Below are 26,514 nucleotides of genomic sequence, written 5' to 3'. Positions count from 1 at the left end.
CACGTCCTCTTGCATTGATGCATGCCTGTACTCGTCGTGGTATACTATCCACAAGGCACTGTTGGTCCAGATTATCCCAGTCCTCAACGGGATGCGGCGTAGATCCGTGAGAGTGGTTGGTGGGTCACGCAGTCCATAAACAGCCCTTTTCAGTCTATCCCAGGGTTCATGTGTGTAGAACGTGCTGGCCACTCTAGTCGAGCGATGTCGTTCTCCTGAAGGATTCGCAAGATGTGCCCGATGGGGGCGCCAGTTGTTGGCCATCAAGACGAACGCCTCGCCAATACGCTGCAAATATCGCTGCACTATCGGTCGGAGGATGGCATTCACGTCATCGTATAGCCGTTACGGCGCCTTTCATGACCACCAGCGTCGTACGTCGACCCGACAAATGCCATCTCAAAACAGTAGGGAATCTTCCTCCACCTTGCTACACTCGCTGGAAAGCGCGTCTAAGGCGGTCGGTCTGACCCCATTGCCTCCAAACCCGTCTCCGACGATTGTCTGGTTGAAGGCGTATGCGACACATCGGTGAAGAGCTGTCCACTCGGCATGTCGTTGGGCACATCTGTACCGCACTGCACGGTGTCGTTGTTGCAAAGATGGACCTCACCGTAGACGTCGCGAGTGAAGTTGCGCATCATGCAGCCCACTGCGCACGGTTTGAGTCGTAACACGACGTCCTGTGGCTGCACGAAAAACATCATTCAACACGGTGGCGTTGCTGTCAGGGTTCCTCCGAGCCATAATCCGTAGGTAGCGGTCATCCTTGGGCGGCCTGAGCGAGGCATGTAATCGACAGTTCCTGTCTCTCTGTATCTCCTCCATGTCCGAACAACATCGCTTTGGTTCACTCCGAGACGCCTGGACACTTCCTTTGTTGACAGCCCTTCCTGGCACAAAGTAACAATGCGGACGCGATCGAACAGCGGTATTGACCGTCTAAGGCATGCTTGAACTGTAGACAAAACGAGCCATGGTTGTTTCACATCTTTGGGCGCGCTTAGTGACATCTCTGAACAGTCAAAGGGACTGTGTCTGTGATACAATATCTACAGTCAACGTCTATCTCCAGGAGTGCTGGGAACTGGGGTGATGAAAAACTTTTTTTGATGTGTCTAGGTTTGATAGCTTCCACTACAAAATGTACACGTGTAAATTCCACTGAGCGAAATACAGCGACGTGCGATAGAAAAATGTTGTGGGAAGAAACGTGGCACTGCAGTTTGGCACACTAAGGACCAAATAACATGTCTTAAATTTCCTCGAACATATATGTTTTATATATCAAACTCTACAAAAATATGTGAGATATAACAACGCTGGAAAGGCTGGTGCTGGATTCATCACTGAGCTGCGTGTAAATCAAAATGCAGGATTAAATTCGCTAGAGATTCGGATGAAATGCGTGTACCAATACGTGCGAAATATGTGTGAAATATATTCGACATGCGCATAGGTGGGCAAGCCACAGGTAAATATTCATCCCAAACCCCTGGACCGATTTCAACCAAATGTGGTACAAACAGTTACAACCTGGAAAGGAATGCTATGGGGTTCAGAACCACCAGCCTCCTACTGGCGTGCGCGTGATGACGTGGAGGGAGAAGGGGAGCGCGTGAGATGTACAGAGAGCGAGGGAGAAGCAAGAGATGGGCAAAGAGAGAGAGAGAGGAGGAGGACAGACAGAAGACAGGAGAAAATGCACAGTCAGAGGGAAGGGGGGGGGGGGGGGACTAACAGAAGACTGGAATAAATACACACGCGGACAACACTGCGTATTCAGGTGGTTATAAAATTCGAGAACCTTTAAGCGTGAAGAACAAAAAACGCTAACAAAGAAGCTCAGAAGAAACTCTGCCGACAACTTAGCAGTGGGAGCACACAAACCCTCACCTCACGAAAAGGCAGGCTGAATAAGCGAGGCGTCAGGTGAAGGAGTGTTTTGCAATCACCGCCTTCCAACGAATTTCATCCTTCGCACATTCAGCTCCGTCTACAGCTTCGTGGCAACGACTTTCAGAATCGTTTACACTCCTAATGCTGTACAGGAGTGGTGCGAGGTTTTTATACAAGATTTTGCTTGAGGGTGAAACATCGTTTGCCAACCGCAGGGTAATCACTCTTCGCAATATACACGACTCGTCAGACGAAAACCCTTTGCAGAAACAAAAAGTCGTTACAAGACTGCTTTCAAGTGCCAACCCGCTGTGGAGACTCTACGAAAACCACATCACTGGTACGTGTTTCACTGATGGGACTGTAGAGAGGCAGGCGTATCTTCAGATTTATGCGCAGAAGCAGTTTCGGACCACGTACCCATCTTCAGTTACACAAGCAATAACAGCAGAATATATGTAGTTACAAGTGTCACTGTCTCGTACAATATCATTGTAGGAAATAGTAACTTGGTTTGGAGTCGTGTGTTTATACACTCAGTGACTACTGCATCCTTTCTTTTACTAGCCACTCTCTCGCCTAACACGACACACGTACAGGGTGCAAAGCACAGCCGTTCGCAACGTACCTCAGTGTTGCAGCGAAATTCGGGGCGGGCAGCCTGATGGGGGCACCTGCGGTCTGCGAAGCCGGCAAACAGCCTCAGATTAGCACGCAAGAGGAGCTGCCCGAGCTACAGCGCATGCGCACTGCGCTGCAGTTTCACAGCCCCCTCGCTCTCTTGCGCCACCGGCTTAGTTGACTGATCCGTTAACATGGTCAGTTTTGTAACAGTTGTGTTACTAAATGTGACAGTTCTGTCACTCAATGTAACTGGGTTTTCTCTTTTGATGCTGTCAATTGTCAGGATGAGCATTCTAAAGCATTCTGTCAGGGTGAAAATATTAAATAAATTAACTTTTCTCTCTTACAACATGTGGGCAGGGTGGGTTCTTCCTTGGCTCGGGTATGAGTTCGAATGAAACATCATTTTTACATAAGATAACTTTTATTGAAGATTTGTACAACTGTATCTTACGGGATGTTCTGGTTCGGAGAGCGGCAGCTGTGTCGCTTGTGAAGTCATCTACTGCGGCAGCGGCGGCGGCGGCGGCGGCGGCGGCGGCGTCTGATTACGCGTAGCGGTGTGAATCTCGTGTCGCCGTCTCGCCCAGCTGACCGGAGACACGCAGCGCGAGGTGGCCGGTTTAACTATTGCGAGCGAAGTCGTGCATCGGATGATACCTTGGGTGTGGCGTCCCAGTGTTTCTCTTCTCTAAGCGGCCGCGTGTGTTGTGCGTCGGCCAGCGGAGCGGTGCGGCGGGGGAAGGCCAGTGTCCCGAACTCGAACCACGGACTCCCGCTTGCCAGTCTTCGGCTGTCAGGTCTTCATCCCAGCTCACAGGTAACTACTGATGTGAGGCCGTCTCCTTCCCGTCCTCACGAGTCACCCGCGAATGTAAAAACCAGACTTCCAATACCTTTTAACTTCTGTCTTCTGGCGCCGCGGCTGCTGCTTGCTATTCCATTACAGCGGCGGACGTGGTGCGTCTGTGCATGATGCAGTCTCTTCTTGCATGACGGTCTTCAGCAGCGAAACTGACTGAACACTACTGCTACTCTTCTTTTCTTCCTTCGTCTCTCGTCTTCGTCTCCGTTCCCGTCTCCGTCTTCGTCTTCGTCCCCGTCTTCATCTGTCTTCCTCTGTCTTCATCTGTCTTCCACTGTCGGGCCCACCGCGTCTCGCGTATTTATTCACTTCAGTTCACTGGAGGTGAACGACTTCACGGCCATTGCCTCTTCTGTCACGTTTAAAAGCTTCTCGAAGAATCTTCTTGACCTCGGTCATTGGCTCTTGGAATGTAGGCGGGGGCCTCTGATCGTATGTGATGACTGAGAAACACGTGAGCCGGTCATTGCCTCTTCTGTCACGTTGAAAAGCTTCTCGAAGACTCTTCTTAACGTCGGTCATTGGCTCTTGGAATGTAGGCGAGGGCCTTTGCTCACATGCGACAACTGAGAAACACGTGAGCCGGTCGGGCGATGCCCTGACGGCTGAATCGACAGCGCCCGCTTATGTGGAACTCGCTGACTTCATGGTCATTGTCTCTTCTGTTCTGCTGTTCTGCGCACTGAATGCGAGTATGTAACTCTCTAAACAAAACCAAGTTTTCCATTTATATTCTAATTTCTAGTTCACTTTGATTTCACTGATTTATTTACTTAAGTAACACTCAACAGTTTAAACTTTGTCGTTAGAGGAATATAAATGAAAGAATACTTTTGTAAATACTATGCAAAAACAAATTCCATGTACAACTCGAAGTTAACCCTTGCAAAGACAGTAGTTGCTTAGTAAAAAAAGGCCGGACAAAAAAAACTATGTAATTCCAGAATTTATATTACAATTCACAAATCCTTTCAGGTGAAAATTCCACCAACGTCAGTTTTATATTTTGTGAGTGCAAGAACAAGGGGGTTTTAATATTCGTGCACTATTTTATCCAAAATTTCGCGTGTCGCGCATGCACCGTGCAGATGATTTCACAGCGGCGCAACGTATCTGGAGCTACGTCTCCGGAAGACCTCGCAGAGTAATCAGACTGGTGCCGCGTCCGACCGTGACACGTGACACGCCAGTCTCCAGCCACGCCTGCGCAGGTGTTTATCTCGGCTCGCGCATGCGCACCACACTGCACCCCCACAAGCCACGTGCTCCGTGTTTGAATCAGTTCTGCTACTGCGTGCTGCACTGTGCAGTATGTCTCCATTAATTGACCAAGAGCGAAAGTATCTAGTGCTCTGCGACCACGCAAAGCTGGAATACCGAGTTATCAAATGAAATGAGCGTTTGGCGTCATTGGCCGGGCGGCCCCTTACGGGGCAGGCCCGGCCGCCTCGGTGCAGGTCTTACTACGTTCGACGCCACATTGGTCGCCCTGCGCCTCGGATGGGAGATGTAAGCATGTACAACGGTTCCATTGCACGCCACAAATGTCGCACACTTCGTTTACAATCGACGGTACAGTACTCTAATGCCGACCCTGTAACGGAAGCTTATGGCAGCGTGCAAGACTCCAGTAGAGAGATACCTGTTATAAAAACAGAATAGAAGTAACTGAGAGATGCCCATAGTAAAGAGAGAGACAAACAGTGATCAAACTGCAACAAATTGAAAACCTGGGAGCAAGAGAAAGAAATGGAGTTTTTACTGTTCGCATTGCCAGATCACAACTCGGAAGTATTAACGTCATGGAACTGATATTAGTATGGAAGTCTTGCATTAAAGTACAGTGTGGAACAATTACTGCCTTGGTGGGACCTTTGGAAGTAAATAACAGAAGGGATGTCGCCCGGCGAACGTGATTATTTATTTGATTGTTAACATTATTTCTTTCCAGGCATTACAGGAATATTCGTGACGTCATGGGTGACTCACAACTTGCTGAGAAGCAAACGATGACGATACTGTTAATGCTGAAGCTTTCGCTGCTGCTGATGACAAATTTGTCAGCTCTGACCACGATGTCAACACAGTCCGGAACAAACCCAAAGGAGTCGACAAAATTCTGAAATTTTTGAAAAATAAGCAGGAAAATAAAGCTATTCGTTCTGTACCTGAGGAAATAGATTGGTTTTTTGGCAGCACGTTAATGTGGGTGGGAAATATTGTCTCTAAGGTTACAAAACGGAGTAAAGAAAGAAGTTTTAGAAGCAGTAAACCGAGCTGAACGTGAAACTGACTCATTCGTGACTTTCATAACACTGATGCTGTGTCAGACTCGCTCTCCCTTGTTGTCTCCAAGTACCTCCTCTGGCATCTCATCACGGTCACGTAATAACTATTGCAAAGATCCTTCACCGTGAAAATGATAAGACACAGATGTTGATTTGTTAGTGCAAAACTATTGAGAAAAACACAAAAACTTTAAATATTCTAAATACAAATGTCGAACTTTAAACTCAAACTGAAAATATCTATTGTTGCAACTTGTTAACATACTACATAATTTTTTTTATATTTTGTCTTATCACAATAGGGGATAAATACACTCATGTAACTCAATTGTAGTTAACATACACTTTTACTCCATTTCCTACAACATTATTCACAAAAAGACTATATTTCAATTTTGACATTACGGACAAGGAATTCTTACCTACAACATTATTCACAAAAAGACTGTATTTCAATTTTGACATTACAGACAAGGAATTCTTACCTACAACTTTATTCACAAAAAGGCTATATTTCAATTTTGACATTGCGGGCAAGGAGTTCTTACCTTAGACAAATAGCTAGCCGTTCTCCAGGAGGTAGTGATTTTCTGTAATGTGTGTCCTGCTCTTTAATACCACTGCCTGTGAGTGATAAAACTCCACTGAACTGTTTTCCATTAATTCTAAAATAAGTTTTCAATCTTCCATCGTCAAGGTGTAAATCTTGCACTAGGTTGTGGCATTCCCCATACACTGTTGTTCTAACGTTTACCGGATGAACAGAATTCTATTTGATGTCGAGTATAACAACAGCAGTTGCCGAGTATAACAACAGCAGTTACCGACTATAGCAGCAACAGTTCATCGTCGCTGTCGCTGCCTGAACTACAGTCCTCCGTGGCACACTAGAGCTTACGCCTGGCTCACACCACGGCACACTGAACGCCATTTCCAGAACCATCCGTAAACTGCACTCTAGTTAGGACGTCGTATTAACACATGAGCGAATACGAAGACAAGACAGAAAACGTAGATCACAATAGGTGGCTTTCGGTTTTAGGGGTACGTGTATCTCGAATCAGGGTACGTGCCACGTACGGCGAGTGTAGACGTAGCTCGAGATACGCCACGAAGGTGTGACACGACCTTAACTTAGGTCGCTTTTTCAGGTCCACCTGATGTGCTGTTTTCCAGCTCGATAGACCACAAACATCGGACGGTAACCTTGACCTACACCCCTGTGGTGCGTTGTGAGTGGTTTCCCTTCATGCTGTCAGAGTCTAGTGGAGAGGAATCTCTAGTAGCTGTAGATGTAGGAAGTATGCAGCAGACCTCAGCAGTTACGGTGGCTAGGACAGTTGCAAAGTCTAAGAGAAAGAAGAAGGTTCTGCTGTTAGGTAGTTCTCATGGTAGAGGTGTAGGCCAGCAGTTGCAGGAAGTGTTGGGGAGTGAGTACCAGGTCACCAGCATTGTGAAGCCTAATGCAGGATTGGCTCAGGTGACTGTTAACATAAGGGGGTTATGTAGGGATTTTACTAAAGAGGATCAGGTAGTGATTGTGGGTGGGGCTGGTAATAGTATTGACAGGGATGGGGAGTATGACATAGATGGTGACCTGGAAAAGATAGCCACTCAGACTGGCAACACGAATGTGTATTTCGTGGAACTGTTTCAGCGTCACGATAGGCCCCATCTTAATACAGTAATGTATTAACATGAGACTTGGGGGTGCGCTGATGACAGAAAGCATTGGTCACATTTCAGTGGTGTCGGTGGAGTCTATCAGCAGGACGGGTTTCACTAGACATGGCCTGCACCTCAACATGTTTGGGAAGGGGAGGTTAGCAAAGCTTATAGGTGACAGCATAGATGGAGTTGGTGGGATCACTCATGGGAAAATTCCTGCAGTAGTGGGTGTTAGAGCTGCACCTTTTTTAGACTGAAATCAGCTGATAGGTATTCCTGCTTAAGGGAAGTCTCTCTAACAAAGAAACCACTTTCGACAAAGCTTAGGTATCCGATTAATGAGGGAATTAGTATATTTCATAAAAACATACAAAGTATTAGAGATAAAGTTAGTGAACTGCTTATAGATGTTGACTCTGAAATTATTGGTATATCTGAACACTTCTTAACTAAGGAGACAATTCAGAGGCTTCCTTTACCAGGATACAGGTTGGCTGGCAGCTTTTCTAGGAGCTCTTTGCGGTGTGGGGGAGTAGCCATGTATGTGAAAAACGGTATCCCATTTGACTCAATTGATGTTTCAAAGTACTGCACTGAAAAGGTGTTTGAATGTTGTGCAGGTGTGGTTAAATTTAGTAGAGCTAAACTTCATACTGTTGTTATTTATTGATCCCCACACTCCGATTTCACAACATTTTTGCTAAAGCTAGAGGAGGTTCTTGGTTCACTTTATAGGAAATACAAAAGGTTAGTTATATGTGGTGACTTCAATATTAATTGTATAAGTGATTCTGCAAGGAAAAGGATGCTGGTAGACCTTCTTAATTCATATAATCTTATGCAAACCGTGTTCTTTCCAACGAGAGTGCAAGGGAACAGTAGAACAACCATAGACAATATTTTTCTTCCTTCCTCATTACTAGAAGGGCATTCTGTTAGCAAAAAGGTGAATAGCCTTTCAGATCATGATGCACAAATTTTAACTCTAAAAGATTTTTACGCTGCAACACATGTTAAATATAGCTATTAACTTTTTAGGAAAGCTGATCCAGTTGCTGTAGAGACCTTTGTAAACCTCATCAAGGAACAAGAGTGGCAAGATGTTTATAGTGTTGATACAGTAGACGATAAATATAATGCTTTCCTCAAGACTTTTCTCGTGCTGTTTGAAAGTTGCTTTCCGTTAGAACGTTCAAAACAAGGTACTAGCACAAACAGGGAGCCCAGGTGGCTGACTAAAGGGATAAGAATATCTTGTAGAACAAGGTGGCAATTATATCAAAACGTTAGAAACCATCAAAATCTAAATGCAGCAGCCCATTACAAACAGTATTGTAAGGTGCTTACAAATGTTATTAGGAAGGCAAAAAGTATGTGGTATGCAGATAGAATAGCTAAGTCTCAGGATAAAATTAAAACCATGTAGTCAGTCGTAAAGGAAGTGGCTGGTCTGCAGAGACAGGTCGTGGATATAGAATCAGTGCGTAGTGGGAATGTCCGTGTTACTGATAAGTCGCATATATGTACAGTATTTAATAGTCACTTTTTTAATATAGCAGGTGAACTAAATAGAAACCTAGTCCCAACAAGGAATCATATAGCGCTCTTAGAAAAAAGTGTTCCGAGACTGTTACCAGAAATGCTCCTCCATGATACTGACAAGAGGGAGATTGAGTTAATAATTAAATCACTAAAGACCAAGAACTCTCATGGATATGACGGGGTATCTAGCAGAATACTGAAGTATTGTTCTATGTATGTTAGCCCAGTACTTAGCCATATCTGTAACTTTTCCTTTAGGAGTGGTCGGTTTCCTGACCTATTGAAGTACTCGGTAGTGAAGCCACTTTATAAAAAGGGAGACAGGGATAATGTTGACAATTATAGACCTATTTCTATGCCATCGGTGTTTGCTAAAGTTATCGAGAAGGTTGTATATGCAAGGTTACTGGAGCATTTAAATTCACATAATTTGCTGTCAAATGTTCAGTTTGGTTTTAGAAATGGTTTAACAACTGAAAATGCTATATTCTCTTTTCTCTGTGAGGTTTTGGACGGATTAAATAAAAGGTTGCGAACGCTAGGTGTTTTCTTTGATTTAACGAAGGCTTTTGACTGTGTTGACCACAAAATATTACTGCAGAAGTTGGACCATTATGGAGTAAGGTTCGCCTCTTACCTTAAGAACAGAAAGCAGAAGGTAATTCCCCGCAATATTGAGAGTGGTAGTGATGTTCAGTCCCAATGGGGCACTGTTAAGTGGGGCGTTCCCCAAGGGTCGGTGCTGGGGCCACTGCTGTTTCTTATTTATATAAATGATATGTCTTCTAGTATTACAGGTGATTCAAAAATATTTCTGTTTGCTGATGACACCAGGTTGATAGTTAAGGATCTTGTGTGTAATATTGAAACAGTATCAAATAACGTAGTTCATGAAATAAGTTAGTGGCTTGTGGAAAATAATTTGATGCTAAATCACGGTAAGACTCAGTTTTTTCAGTTTCTGACACACAATTCAACAAGAACCGATATTTTGATCAGACAGAATGGGCATATTATAAGTGAGACGGAACAGTTCAAGTTCCTAGGAGTTCAGATAGATAGTAAGCTGTTGTGGAAAGCCCATGTTCAGGATCTTGTTCAGAAACTAAATGCTGCTTTATTTACCATTAGAACAGTATCTGAAATAAGTGACACTTCAACACGAAAAGTAGTCTACTTCGCATATTTCCATACGCTTGTGTCGTATGGTATTATTTTTTGGGATAATTCTTCTGATTCAAAAAGGGTATTTTTGGCTGTTCGAGCTATATGTGGTGTAAGTTCGAGAACCTCTTGTCGACCCCTATTCAATGGTCTGGGAATTCTGACATTGCCCTCACAGTATATAGTTTCTTTAATGTCGTTTGTTGTTACCAATATTAGCCTATTCCCAAGAGTTAGCAGCTTTCACTCAGTTAATACTAGGCAGAAATCCAATCTGCATATGGAATGCACTTCCTTGACTCTTGTGCAGAAAGGAGTGCAGTATTCTGCTGCATCCATTTTCAATAAGCTACCACAAGAACTCAAAAATCTTAGCAGTACCCTAAACACTTTTAAGTCTAAACTGAAGAGTTTCCTCGTGGCTCACTCCTCCTTCTATTCTGTCGAGGAGCTCCTGGAAGAGCTAAAAAATTAAGCAAATTCCAGTGTTACATTGTTGATTTTCTTTATTTAAGTTTACGACTTATCACCTGAATATTTTTTTTTTATATTTCATTTTACCTGTTTCTAATATCGTGTTATAATTTCGTGTATTGACTCGTTCCATGACTATGGAGACTTCTCCTTAATTTGGTCCCACGGAAGAATAAAAAAATAAATTAATTAAATAAAAAAAACTTCTAGGGGACTGATGACCCATCGTGCTCAGAGCCATTTTATCTTCAGGGGAAAGTGGTCGTGATAATCCAGAGAGATCGGAGAGGTCGTGGCAGTTCGGTCGAGATGGGGGGGGGGGGGGGGGGGAGGAGGAGGGAAAGAAGAAACTGGTGCGAATCTCTTCTGTGCACGTGGCAATGTTCTAAATGGTTTGCACCATCCAGCAGGCTGCTGCAACGCCCCTGTCTGAAAGAGTTGCCATCGCCACTATTAAAACCGTGGCGCTTCTCTGCCGGCTTCCTTACGCATCACTGTCCAGCAGAACTAGATGCTTGCCCACAACAGACCAACGTATCAAGAACTGACCCCTGATCTGTTGTCGCTGCCATTGTGTAAAATCACCTAAATCGCAAATCCAAGCCTACAGATGTCACAAATACTTCCTGTGTGACGACTATCTGACCCAGTATCGCAGAACCACCTGACCTATCCCAGTTACAAACAACACCACCCATCAGTAGGACGAAAAACCCGTCCAAGTTGCAAATTTTTATTTTTTATTCATTCGATGACTTGTTTCGGACCGAGACCCATTTTCAAATCACCATAACATAGTCGAAAACGGCATTTCCGAAGATGTCAATAACGTGCAATGAATATTTACAGCGCATACAGATAACTCATCGAATGAACAAAAACTTGGAACGTTTTTTCGTTCACTGATTACCAGGAGTTACTGACCCAAACTACTGCAGCATACTGGAAGTTCGTAAAACCACCCATGTTAACTGTGCCCAAATGTGCAATCCTTGCACAACTGCATCATCTACACAGCCTCAACTCGAATGATCTAATAAATATAATGTAAACGCATTATTCACGACACTAAACTTACATTCCGCATCCCAACAACTACATGCATTGCATCCTCACCATCAAATATATTGAGCTCAGATCCACAGTTTTCTACACCGTCAGTCGAGCTCACCATCATCATCCCAACAGTTTCTTGTGTCGCATCCCTAACATGAAAGACATCCGGTTTAGAACCACTGTTTTCGACAACATTCACTCTCTTTCAACGTCCACATATCGTCCAACAGATGACGATAACAGCCACATCCACCTTCCATTTTAACATCCAAGTCACCTATTCCAAAAAGCAATCCAACTTTATCTTCAGCCACACCAAAACATCAGCTTAAAACCTATACCTAACCTTGTTTCGCCACATAAAACATCAAGACAAAGCAGCAGCATAGCGTTCCATCCATATGTCTGTTCCCTCAGCTCCAACGAGATCTTCATCACTCACATGTTATCTCAATGCTACAACTATACTTTAATGAAAATTGTTACACGGTCCCAGTCACTCTACACTCTACAAAGCACAGATAATTGCTACAACATAGAATCAGATGGTACTGCCAATGGGTGCTTGTGAGATATCCTGATACCAGCACCTCATTCTGCAGATCAGAAACCCTGGGATTGGCGATACACATGAACAAAAACACTGCCACATTTTCCATAAACTGAACAATCTATTGAAAAAGGATTCATTCTCCTCTCATCCCTAACAACCACACGTTACCAAACAACCTCAACAAGCCAGACTCAGTGCTTCATATCTTAAAGATATGCTCACTGTATCTAATGACTGCTCGACAATTCGGTACATACAGTGTCACACAAATACGACCACCATATCTCTTGGGCCCAGTTTAAAATACCTGTATATAACGCCACAAAACGAATTAAGTATAGCATTTACAACACAAGACTATAAAGCCACACATTTTGTGAGCGTGTGGGTTGGTGCTATTCTGTCATTCTGCGCAACAGATTAATCTGAGATGAACCCTTTACCCTTTGGCCCCTGCAAGATGCAATTTCCACCCCCACACTACTACAGAAGTCAGACGGACACTCCTAAAGTTCTAAAGAGAAATGCCTGAAAAACTTTCAGCAATAAATACCTTCTGGAGTCGTGCGCTGTAAGGAAATGACACAAAAATTCACAAAATGTCTTACGTAACTAGTGGGATACTTGGGTACTGGAGTAGTGCTAGTTAGCGTAAGATAAACATGAAAGTAACGAAAATTATTATTTATTTTGCAAAAATTCTGAGAAATCACAATAGCACTTTTAGTTATGAAATGAACACGTTATTTGAGGGTTCTTTTCAGAATGTGAAGTTACCTCTTAAGGATAGGATTCGCTAATGAAATTTCTATACAAAGTTTAAGATTGTTATTGACTTGGCAGAATGGCTGAGAGCTTCACCTACTAGACTTGAATAATTATCGGTTAGAATGTTGCTAGGTACAGTGGAGGCTGTCACGTGTGATATGCAGTGAAGGGTACTGTTGTGGAGGAAATGTGGGGGTCGCAAGAGCTGTAGCTGTGATGACTGCTGTCTGCGCCGCTCGCTGCCGACAAATAAGATAACTCTCGTTCTATCTGGATTGACCTTCGCCAATCAAACTCTCTCTATGCCTTGATGAAGTCAAGGACTCCTATTCGCCCCTAGTCTAGTGGTACACCGGTCAGATAACCAGTCCACCACGATGCCACTCAAAAATTCGCTCGCAGGTGTTTAACTATTACTCAGTCCGTTCACACCGCACAATAAGTGTGGCGGCCAACACAGTGAACAATGCTTAATCGCAAGGACTCAATATACTGTTGCACTTCGATTCGCTCTGGACAGAGGTGCTCTCCCAGTGAAGTACTGAGGAGAGACTTGTTCCTCGCTCTTTGAGTACACGTACGAGCGCGCACGCTCTCGTTACGTGTTCTCGCTCCAAGAGCGACAACGGAACGGCCCCTCTGCACGCCAGACGTGAAGGGGTATATCTTTTGATCTCTTCCATTACTCCTTCACCTCAAGGCGTCAGAAATATCGTCTGCCAATCAGCATTGCTCTTCTAAAACGGGAGAATGACGTTTTGTTTAAGGTGACCAATCCGGAAATCTGTAGTATCGGTGTTTGGCGTTTGCTGTCTCCCTGTGAAAATCTCTGAAACTGCGTGCTATGTGTAAAGAATGCGTAGGCTGGCCGCTCCCACACAATGTAGCGGAATTTGCTTTTAAGCCGAACACGGGGTCGTCCTTTCACTCGGGCTAACGCTGTCTGCTCTACAGGCGGTCACTGGCCGACGTAGATAGCTTGGGACCGGCCTCCTGGGGTGCAGTTGCCTCTCTCGAGCTAGAAGCTCCTGTGACCGTCGAGTCTGGAACGTATGTGTGTACGCCAGCCTCGAGTATTTCAACCACAGTGCGCACTTGCGATTTATTAGTTATCTGCGTATCGTTTACATGAATTCATACAATACTGACTTTATCTTATCGAGTTTGGGCTCGAATGAAGCGTCTTGATGTGCAGAATATGATTGTGAGGGCGGAATATGTAAGCAATGAAGGCGACCACGACGTCTTACAATTCCAGGAAATTCTTATTAGAGGCTGCTCATGACTCCATTACTTTCGACCTTCTTAAAAAAAAAAAAAAAAAAAAAAAAAAAAAAAAAAAAAACTCTTATTTCCAACTAGCTCTAGTCAAGTTGTGTGATATCATACTGTATGCAAGTTTATATCCCACGGCTCACCTATGATTTAAGGGTAGTGTCTTTGTATACTAATCAAAACGTCATGGGACCCAGGATCAAACCTCGCTACTGCTTAAGTTTAGAATAAAAATCATCTGTAAAGATGGATGGGCGGATGGAGCTTCAAGGCACTTTCTTCCCCCGCTCCTAAAACCCTGAAGAGTCAGCAGTGCTCAAAGGCATGAGAATGCAGAAGGTAATGGGAACCACTGGTGTCTGTCCACAGGACATGTGGCCTATAATTGAAAAGTGGTATGATGACTCCTCCACTGGCGAAATATTCCGCAATAGTCGCACATTCAGATCACTGGCAAGTGCCAGGTGTCCCAATGAATTATGTTTACTGTATAGCTCCTTGTCTGGCACACCATGCTTCTTTTGTCACTGTAAATCTTACTCAACAGCATATCTCCATCTGCCTCGATAACTTCACCTCTTGGTGTAGCCTCTGCTACATCAAAATCACTTATGTTAAAAACTCAAGGAATTATTACAAGAAATACCACCAATCATTTCTCTCTCCCTAACTTCCACCATGGCACACATAAACATGACTGTGTGGTGGTACTCTCTTCAAAGGTGAGCTGATTCGAATCCAGTGATGGAAGAAATTTGCATTGCTGGTATTTCCCCAGTAATGGGAGGGGGAATTGAAGCACAAAGTTTCTCATCACCAGACCTCGTGTCAGTGTTCTACAGTACATTACCTCTCCTCAATGTATCACGATACACTGATGCCTGTGACACTGTTGAAGGTGACACATGTGCTGTCGACGATACTCGCCTGCAGCAAATCGACAATCGACCAGCGCAGAGATGCTGTACACCCAAGCAGCATCGCCACCGCCTATGAGAAGGAAGCAGTAAGCCACTCCTCCTGTAGCTTCGAGGCGCCACACACGACAAGTATTTCCAGCTCTGCCAGTGCCTGGTACGAGTTCTGCCAGAGTCCAGCCTGACTTCTGTTCTGTCTACGAGGGTATCAACAGTTCCATGACGACTGCATGGAAGCGACGAATTTCTGCCTTCAGAGTGCAGTGTCGGCGTAATGTCACTCTGTCAAGCCTAGGCCAAGCATGCACGTACAGAGAGTCGAGGGCCAACAACAGACACATATTTGGCACAGTTGTAGTAAACGTTCAGTGCTCATCATCTGCAGACTTGCACTGCAATGCCGCTCAGTGTTTTCAGCAGCTCCTGTGTAGTTGGACCCCAATTAATAGCACACGTGGAGCTAAAGATAAGTGTATTGCTTTTGCTGACATGGGAAGAGGACTCTCACTTTCTCATATCTTGGACTAATCACGCATCCCCAGCTTACAACAAACTCAAATTAATAAGACAGGAAACTTGACAATGTGGGGATGCCATCATCCAGCCATCCTCTGTACTTGGGTAAAACCCACTGAACGAGGCGATGCTGTGGTAAGCTGTTGGCTCCAAACTTGATTTTCGACCATATTTAGTTTCTCTGCGATTTCCCTACACAGCTTAAGGTGAATGACACGACGGTTCCTATTGATGGACGCCGCTGTCCTGCTTCCCCGTTCTTCCCAATTCTGGGTTACGCTCTAATAGCTGTTTCACCAACAGGACGTTAACCCCCGATCTTGTTTCTTCCTTCGTCTTTCCAAAAGCCTTAGTGGCCCCAGTGTTACTTTCGCCAATATAGCTTGGATCTCAGCACTCTCAAAAATTTACCATTCCTTACAGTCTTAGAACACCTTGCATTCTGTACCATATTTGCAGTCGCAGACGCAACCTCTGCCAGCTGATTACATTGCCCTCTCTTCTGAAGTTCCTCAGACTTCGTCACAAATTGTAAACGTGGGGAACAAAAGCAATTTTTCTCGCCTATTTTCTGGATACCTAGGCTTCCGGTGCGCCCTCCACTTTCCACCCTTCTGTATTCTTCTCGAGCGGAACTTCAGCTGGCTGGTTCTTCCTGTTCCAGAATAGTATGTAGACACTTACTCCTCCAACCAGCTATAATCCTAGCGTCTACGCCTCTTCAATATGTAGATGATCCCGCTTCCAGCCTCCTGACCACTGTCATCCCTCCCTCACACCTCCCTCTACCCACATCAACTTGTCAATCATACTTCCCAGCCCACTCCAACACCTTGAATACATACACCCTTTCTGGCCGGCACCTGCATCATACTGTATTACCCTCGTAGTAGTTATTGGGAACTGACTGCCAGTGACTTGTCAGAAGCACGAGCCTTATCTTCACCATAGCACCATCATCAGCTTCAATGTACGTGTGTTTATTTAGAGACGCTATGGCTTTTATTTTTTTGAAACCTGTCATTTTATTCATTCTCCCATAAAAGCTATACTGGACTAACTTCGATAGGCTGAAGAGCAGCAAAGTGTCCGAAGCTTGCGCACCACACGATAATGTGGTGGGAGTGGAATGAATAACAAAGAAAATAATTTACGACAATGTCGTGGATTCGGCCTTTCACAGAATGTGCCTGTGTATAAGAATCTTTCATAACTTATTCGTCTTACTGGTTATACATTTGCGCTCAACACGCCAATGAACTATATACATTGGATGATGTGTAGCATATCAGTATCATTCTCCTTTGATTTGTTCTCTGAACAGGAATAGTGCTCGAGGAAAACGACCATCAGGACTTCTCAGAATGCAGTAGGTAAAGCCGTCATCAAGCTGAAGCCTGGTTTGCTCACCATAGTGCTTCGTCAGCCATTGTCCTACTGCAGGTTGTGGTCACTCGCCGTCTTCCTACTTTTGAACTAACTTACCCAGTTAATAATTGTGGGACACAGTTAATTATTGCCGGCCGAAGTGGCTGTGCGGTTAAAGGCGCTGCAGTCTGGAACCGCAAGACCGCTACGGTCGCAGGTTCGAATCCTGCCTCGGGCATGGATGTTTGTGATGTCCTTAGGTTAGTTAGGTTTAACTAGTTCTAAGTTCTAGGGGACTAATGACCTCAGCAGTTGAGTCCCATAGTGCTCAGAGCCATTTGAACCAGTTAATTATTGGGTCTCCGAACAATTCTACAGTTCCAACATTTTCGATTTCCATAAATCAATGTCAGAGGTGAAAGAAGAGAAGTGACAGAAGGAATCTCGGGAGCAACGCCTGAATCCCAAATCTCTGGAGTTGTAATCCCACATTCATCCACTCAGCAGCTGAGGCATGTATGTCCCAATTGCATTTATTGCTGCATTATTATCATTACTCTAGGTACGAATGAGACGAAGTAATTACATTTTTCTGCGTGTTTTGAATGTATGCAAACAGAGTATTAACAGTAAATCGTTCATTGTGGTAAAGCTACTTCCAAAATTGTCATTTACTGTATTTTGTTGTGCTTTTTCTCGACAATCTCGTGCTAACGAAACAAACTGGTGACAAATATGCTCCATCACTTTTTTTTACGCTGCGTGATGGTGTCACTGAGTTCATGGAGGAAAGTGAAATATCACAAAGACGAGAATTCAGCCTGCATCCTATTTCTTTGTACAGGACGCCTATGGAGTTATGTCAAAAGAGTATATTCTATATGGACGTAGTTAGATATAAAAAAAAAAAATACGTATCCAACGGATCAGTGTATGGACGACCACACCTTCCTCAGATATCTATGTGTCTCGCTGTCTCCCTTGCTTTATTGCGGATCGTTCTAGTAATTCTGCTTAGAAAAACTTCTTCAACACTTGTGTCAATTTTCCATTAATCTTTCAACGTTGAGCCACATGAGGCTTTATTATTCTTCATATTCAGTTATTTGCGTGGTAAGATCAAAAGTTTGTCATGACGATTTCAAAAGGTTGTTGAGGTGGTAATGTTGGGATTTCGTGGTAACCACTTTAATGTGGCTTTAAATGCTGCAGAACCAAATAATCCGAGAATAAGTTGTTCATTAAGAAACCCACACATCTGAACAACAAAACGAGACTCAACCTCCTTGCTTCTACAACCACACAAGATCCGTGATTGCCTTGTCATGGAGCTGAGATACTGAAAACTTCTGTTGTACAGAGAAATGGAAGTTCCCATTCATGTAAGCTTCAAAAGAATGTGGTCCTAATAGGTATTCTGATCACTCAATGGCCCACATAAGGTGAGGTAGGTTCCTTTCCAACTCTTGGTAATATGGGTACTTTCCTTAGACAAGAAAACAATATTTTTCCTGATCAAACAGTGGTATATGGCACATTTATACGTAAACAACACTCTTGAGCGAGACATGGCAGAAGTCACCACAACAAAGTACGGTAGGTTACAAATCGTTGCTCCACACCATTGTCAGATAATTCAGTAACAAACATGGGCCGAAATCCTTTCGTATTCATATTTTTTCAGTGTGGTCGTGCATTGTTGAAGAAGATGCTTGAAGTCCAACTACTCTTTTGCAAATGATTTTCATTGGAGACTGCTCATCTGATTAAGAGTGGGTGACACACGTTTCCTGTCACTTTTTATTGCTTCCAATACGTGGCCTGTCTTTGAGACAGCCTGAAAATACAGGACATTTATCTCAATCAGGCATGGCTACTTTACGAGGGGGACTGAGGCAAATGGTCTCATCATGCGTTACATAGTTTTTCCTATCTGCGGACGTTCATGAACCCACGAATCCTCCACTAATCCCTCCTTTACAAGATGGATTCGGAACTCAAAGACTGCAGTGCTGAAACAAAAATATAATTCTGATAACGTTGTTTTTTTCCATGCAGGACTATCAATAAAACCTATTTACTTCCTTATTTTTACTATGTCAAGAGCGATGCAGGGACTTCTTGGGCACCCTGTAGATGAAATAGACGTGCATAGTAACAATGATACCTGTCTTTGCTAATACTCTTACTTTGTGTTGACATGCCGCCTTACATAGTTCTGGGTAACTGAACCAGGGTAATGCGGGTAAACAACGCCCAGGCTCGTCATCCAGAGAAGACTTTGGATTCAGCTGCCTGCAGTGTACGGCCACCACCCACTTGCTGTCGTTTTCTTGCAGACGAGGAGTGGCAGCTGGAGGACAGAAGCCACGCTACGCTCTCCGTGGACACTGACTGCGTGCAGCTGTTGGTGAACGCCCTGGACCACCCCACGTGTCCGCTGGAAGACCTGCCACTGGAAGCCGTGAAGCAGCGCGAGCAGTGCCGCGAGCAGCTGTGGGACGACGTGGTGCAGAGGTCGCCCCACATACCCGTCACCAGCTACCTGGCCTACACGCAGAGGGCGAACATCAACCTCTGTCTGCTGGCCTGGATGGCTGTCAACTCGTACGGCATTTGTCAGGACGTCCCGTTTAGTCTGATACAGTCGGTGCACGATGCTCGCTGCTATTTCGATACTCCCGACGATCAATCATGTCTGCAGTCGAACGCTACAGGCGCCATCTGCTCTGTTTCCAGAGCAGTCCTGTTGCTAAAGTGTCGCGACTTTTCCTCCATCAGGACTTCCCGTAGTTTTGTGATCACTAGTTTCGCATTTCGATTTTTCGGTAGTAGTAGCAGTGTACTGTATCAAAAGCTAACAGCAGAAACACTAAACTACAAAAACAGTTTAACCAACGCCACCTTGAAATACAAGGATTTCAAAATCAAAGCTTGAAGCCTTTAGAAATATCATTTGTACTGATAAATATCATTTTCCGTTTTTCGACTGCCGGAGTATACATGTACCTTCCCCAGTTGCGCAACTTGCCTGGAAAGATACTCTTGTCCTTTCAGATCACGTGCATAGTCCAGATCCTGTGTTCGGAGGTCGTGTATCGTATGGCAGGCGTCCCTGACTTACCTACAGCAGTGCTGATAGACAGCGCCCTCACACTTCTCAGCTGTATCTGGCTGAACTCATTCTGCTACCACATGTATGCTTGTGTTCGCCATCTCAGGCTTCCTAACCAGCTACTACCTGCTGAAGTAAGCCAGTTATTCCGTCGTGAGGTGCTGTGTGTGCTTATACCGTGGAGTATAGTATGTGTGGCAGCTGTTGCTTTGGAAAAGACGAGTAAATATTACCTGATCTACAGTCGTATAGTAGTCCTTGCAGGGATTTCAGTGTCTGTGACATTCAATTTGGTTTGTCTCGGACTGCTTGGATACATGTACCTACGTAATCGGTGCTCCATGCGGCAACTCGAAATTGTTGATAACAAGAAATTTGCCTCAAAGAAGGAATGTCTTTTTATGTCAGTTAAGGCCATTATATTAAGTGGAACAGGAATTATTATTAGAGTTGGGTTCCACCAGGCTCAGGGAATAGCGCAGTTAGTGTACTATATGCATCTAGTTACGATGGTGCAAGGACCAGTGCTCTTCGTCTGTTTCGTTTGCAATGGAACGACGCTCCCCCTACTGAAGAACAGGATACTTCTTTGGTGGAACCCAACCAACATCCCTGCAGGTCTAGAGCTGTGTTCGGCAGCCGAGAGGAATCTGGCCAGGAGAAACAATGAACAGTCTCCCTTTTCAGAATCCTAGCTGTAACCTCCTTCAGTATTTTTCGCAAATAATTGTCTCCACACTACACTGCATTAAGCCCAGCAATAAAAATGGACTCTACCTGGTATGACAATATTAAATGTCATTAAATCTCATATCGTACAGCCAGTACTTCTCTTTCCTAACGTCTCCTTCATTTATAACTGTGTGCTTATTTGTGAGTGGTAGCCTCTGTCTACCTATTCTAATGCACTGAGACTACTTACTAAAATTGTTGGGAAATGCTTTGTGTATACAATAGGCTGCGTCAATCACACAGCCTGTTATATACAAGGAAAACGCAGCACGTTGTCGGAGGAATTCCCGTTCGTCAGTGTCATCTACCGTGGCGATGGTGCATTTCTGGACACATGTTCGTAGGACGTTTTTTCTCCGTTTTCCTTCGAGGATCTGTCTTTGCAGTTTGTCGATTTTATTAATGTATGATATTAGTATATATCATATTATGTCTGAAAGAAAGAAATTTTCTATGTGTGTGTCAAAGATGTACTTTTACATGATTTGTAATTCAAGTACCATGACAAGAGACATTCAGATACTTATAAAATCAAAAGAGAGGAGCCAATGACTGAAGTGGTGTGTGCGTGAAAGTGTAAATGGGTTTGTTGAGCTTATTAGTGGTTCGATTACACAGAGTGGTTCAAACAGGTATAGTAATAAAGTAACAGATGACTTGTTGTGTGAAATGTGGCTTGAAGTGAACGCAAAATGTCGAATGACAGAGTTATATGAGATTAGCATTATTGGGTTTGTGAGGCAAGATGGTGATTTGTTAAGCTAGAGGTTTGTAAGGGTACTATGGCAGATGTTAAAAGTTAATGTTCCATGTGCCACTCTTGAGCAAGGAAGAACATTACTTAAAGGCGTATTTACAGGAACAGTACTGTGGAAGGATAAATTTGTGCCAGTACTGTGAGTCCTGGAAAACATGTGCCATAGTAGCTTCACTAGAAGCACACAGTACGCCGAAATTGTTGTGATTCGTAATCAATAGACGATCTCCCAATCGTTCAAATAAAACCTGAGTGAGCAAAGTGAAGGAGTGTCTGTGTGAATTTAGTATCCAGCCCAACTGAAAATCCTGTGATAAATAGTACTACGTGGAGTGATTTTCGTGAATTGTGAAAGTACAGCCATCATCGCGCACTTAGCAGGCACCCGCAGTGTTAACCGCGATTTTCGTGCTGGACGCAGTGGAACCAGAGGCCTCAGCGCCACGAGGGAGGCAGGTGCCGGGTGCAGCCCACCTGGCCGCAGGCGGGGCGCCGGCAGCTCAACACATTCTACGCCGGCCCCAGCCAGCAGCCAGCGGCCACCAGCCCGCGGCCACCACCCAGCATCCAGCATCCAGCGGCCAGCAGCGGTCCCGCCACCAGCGGTTGCAGCCAGCGGCCATCGGTGGTCCTAGCTGCCCCCAGCAGCAGCAGTAGCAGCAGCAGCAGAGGCGTCCCCACCAGCCAGCCGGCCGGGTCGCCCCACCCCCAACGGCAGCAGAGTGGGGCTTCGGCCCCAATCTCCTTCTCCTTCGTCATTCTCCGTCCCTCTCTCCTCTGTGTCTCTCGTTTGCTCCTTTGTCTAGTACTGTGTTTATTCCCCCTTATCATCATGTCCACCTCCACCACCTCTTCTACAGCCACCACCACTGCCATTATCTACACCTCCCCCTCTGCTGCTGCCACCACTATCACGTGGTGTGCCGCTTCACTCCCCCCTCAGTCTATCCCCCTCTCCACACTCTCTCATCTCCCTCCCTATTTGTTGCCCCGTCCCTGGCTCCTCCCTCCCGCGCCTCCTCTGATCCCCTCCCTCCACTCCCTCCCTCTGCTCCTTCCGTTTCTGCGGCCCCCGCCAGGGTGGTTGCCCGTTGGGCTACTGCCCACGCTCCACTCTCCCCTTCACCTTCATCATCTTCGTCGGCGGCTTCACCATCGCCCTCACCGTCTCTGGCGCCGACTCCAGCCCCGGGACCTGCCACTCCCCGCCACATTCCAATTGTTCCCATCCCCCACACCTCCTCCACCGCCGTCAAGCGCCCCAGTGGCACCCCTGAATCCTCTGTTCCCAAAAAGGCTCCGCCTCGTCCCCCTTCCCCCACCCCTGATGCCATGGATGTCTCCCCGCCCGTCCCTGCCCCCTACTCCTTCTCCTCTACCCCCTCCTCCTACCACTACCTCCTCTCCCGTCCGGATCCCTCCCTCCTTGAAGCCCGGAACCTCACCCTCTTCCTTCGCCAGAATTGTCCTGGTGCCCCCATCTCTCTCCTCACTCCTCGCCATGATTCGGTACTCATCTCCTCCCCCAGCCCTACCCTCCACACAGACCTCCTTTCCCGCATCCCTGTCACCCACTTTGGCCCTCATGCCTCTCTCACCCCTGCTCCTTCACCACCTCCCTCCCGCCAACCCCAACCCCCGCATCGCCCGCCAACCCTCACCGCCGTGATCACTTGGCTCAGTCAAGTGATCACGGAGGAGGAGGTGTTGGCGGAGCTTCAGGCCCATCCCCATCTGGAGGTGCGTGCGGTTCGCCGCATCCATAACGCTGCCGGCCCCACCCGCCTTATGTGGGTTTTTTCTGAGCACGTCCCCTCCATAGACCCACTCCTGAAGGAGGGTGCCCTCCTTTGTAACCAGCGTTATAAAGTTGACCCCTCCTGTTCCCCTCCTCAATCCCTCCGCTGCCAAAGGTGCTTGCGATGTAATGCGCACCCAACATCTGAGTGCCGCGAGGCCCCCACCTGCCCGCACTGTAGGCAAGCCCACTTTTTACAGCAGTGCCCCAATCTCCAGTCCCCCCCCCTCCTGTAATACCTGTAACCTCCCTCATCCCACCTACTCCCAGAAGTGTAAGGCCCGACCCCCTCCTACCACTCCTGAACTCACCGTTCCTGTCTGCCCTCTGGACGCCCCCACCCCTCCCAGCAACTCCCTTTGCCCACCCCCTACCACTGAGGACATCGCCAGATTCCTCACCATTGTCCTGCAGAATGTTCATCCTTTTCAGCGCCCACACACCCTCCAACAGATCTCCCTCGCCGCCCGTTCCGTTTTCCACCTCAAAATGTACGCCACCTACTCGAACAACCAGGCCCATTTCACCTTCTCCCGTCTTGACACCCTCGTTTAAATCCCTGTCATGGCACGGCAGCACCGTATCCTTTTCAACAACATCCACTCCCTTACCGCCAACAAGAACTTCTTCCTACACACCCTTGCCACCCACCGCGTGGACGCCTTCCTCCTTAATGAAACCTTCCTCCAACCCCACCACACCGTCCACACTTTGCCCTACCTCCTCCACCGCTCCGATAATCCCCTCCCAATTGCGCGTGGCGGAGTTGCCATTGGGCACCATCGCCAGATCCCCATTCGGCTCCAACCTCTCCTTCCCGACCCCATCAAACACCTGATCCTTAGTCTCTTCTTCCCCGGCCTTACCGTTACCTGCGCCACCATCTATGTCCGCCCTAACGCCCCTATTCCCTTTGACTTCCTCTCCCACATTGACCGTACCTTCTCCTCCTACGTGATCGCCGCCGACCTCAACATCCATAGTCGTTCCGCCGCCCAGTTACGGCGGTGGCTTCGGTTCCTCTCCTCCCTTCCAGGCGACCTCGTCCCCATCCCCCAGAACACCCGTCCTGAATCCAACTCCACTCCTGATGTTATCCTCTCCTCCACCAACCTCCTTGACCGCATAACGGTGGATGTCCTGGAGCCTATTGGTAGCGACCATCCACCTGTCCTCCTCACCATTTCAGACGGTCGTCACCCCCGCCCCGACCCTCGTAATGACCCTCCCCCTAAGTACGTCCATGACTATTCCCATGCCAACTGGAATGCCTACCGGGATACCCTTTCCACCCAGGTCGATAGCCACCCCTTCACCTACCACCACCCTGAAGATGTCACCCATGCCGCCTCCTTTCTCCAGCAGACCTTGTCTGAGGCCGTGGAGTCCCACGTCCCTACTGTCGCCATCCACCCCCACCGTCCTACCTTACCCCCATAGGCCATCCTCCTCCTCCATGAATCCCGTCGTCTCTACCGTGCTTTCCTCCGCACGCGTGACCCGGACACACTACGACGCCACCGGCAACTCCAGCGACACGTTCGTAATTTGCTTGCGGCTAAGAAACGCCGGGACTGGTGACAGACATGCACCCGTTTAAATGCTACCCTACCAATCAACTCGTCCAAGTACTGGTCGGCCTTCCATCACCTTACTGGAACTAAACCCTCCCCCTATTATCCTCTTCTCCATGATGATCACCCTTTCCCTGACACCCTTAGTAAGGCCAATCACTTTGCCTCCTACCTCTCTGATGTATTTTCCATCCCCGATGATCCCCGGTTCGATTACTCCCTCTTCCCGGATATCCGCGATCGAACTGACACCTCTGTCCCTCCCCTTGCTCCTGGTTTCCAGTCCTTGGACAACATTCCACACACGGAACTCAATGCCCCTATCAATACACAGGATCTCATTGCTACACTCCGCACAAAACGCAACACCGCTCCTGGTCACGATCGTGTCACCTGCCGTCACCTTCGTGAAGCTCCTGTCTCTTTCCTCTCCACCCTGGCCAGGCTCTACAATGTAGTCCTGTCCACCGGTTACTACTCCGACCTGTGGAAAACCTCCCGTATCCTCATGTTCCTTAAACCCGGCAAACCGCCGTCCGCTGTCTCCTCCTACCGTCCCATCAGCCTTACCTTGGTCTTCAACAAGGTCCTGGAATCTATCCTCACCCGACGCATCCACCAGCATCTCTGCCAGCACCGCCTCCTTCCTGTTACCCAGTGTGGCTTTCGGCCGTCATTCTCTTCCGACGACCTTCTCCTTCACCTCACTCATCTCCTTTCTGAACAGCTTAATTCCTGTCGCTCCGCAATCTTCCTCTCCCTGGACCTCGAACGTGCATATGACCGCGTATGGCATTCCGGTCTCCTCTTCAAGCTCCAAACCTTCGCCCTTCCCATTAACTACGTCCGTCTGATCGGCTCCTATCTCTCCCGCCGTCCTTCCTATGTCACCATCCATAACACCGATTCCTACACCATTTTCCCCTCTGCCAATGTGCCCCAAGGCCCCTCTGTCCTCTCCCCCCTTCTGTACCTTTTGTACAAGGCGGACATGCCGCTGCCGTCACCCCCCGTCCACCTCCTCCAGTTTGCCGATGACACCGCCTTCCTTGCCCTTGCCCCCACCCTGCAGCGCTCCCAACACCTTCTCCAATCCCATCTTGACCGGTTCACTGCTTGGTGCAACCAGTGGTTGCTCAAGGTCAATCCCTCCAAAACCCAGGCGATCATTGTAGGCAAAACCACTCCTTCCTTCCGCCTTCTTGATTTCTACATCACCTTCTATGGCCGTCCTATCGCCCTCACTCCCACCCTTAAGTACCTTGGCGTCACCCTCGACCGTCGTCTCTCCTGGACTCCCCACCTCCGGACAATCCAAGCCAAGGCACGCTCCCGACTCAGTCTCCTCAAGCTCCTCTCCGGCCGTACGTGGGGTCTGGACCCCTCCACCATCCTCCACACCTATAAATCCCTCATCCGCCCTACCCTTTGTTATGCCCATCTGGCTTGGATCTCCGCCTCCCCTACCTTTTATAAATCCCTCCAAATCCTTGAACGCCATGCTCTCCGCCTCGCCTATCGCATCCGTCTCCCCTCCCCTACGCGGATCCTGTATGATCAC

Source organism: Schistocerca serialis, unplaced genomic scaffold (genome assembly GCF_023864345.2).
Source record: "Schistocerca serialis cubense isolate TAMUIC-IGC-003099 unplaced genomic scaffold, iqSchSeri2.2 HiC_scaffold_1444, whole genome shotgun sequence".
Taxonomy (NCBI): domain Eukaryota; kingdom Metazoa; phylum Arthropoda; class Insecta; order Orthoptera; family Acrididae; genus Schistocerca; species Schistocerca serialis.
This window is presented reverse-complemented; position numbering follows the sequence as displayed.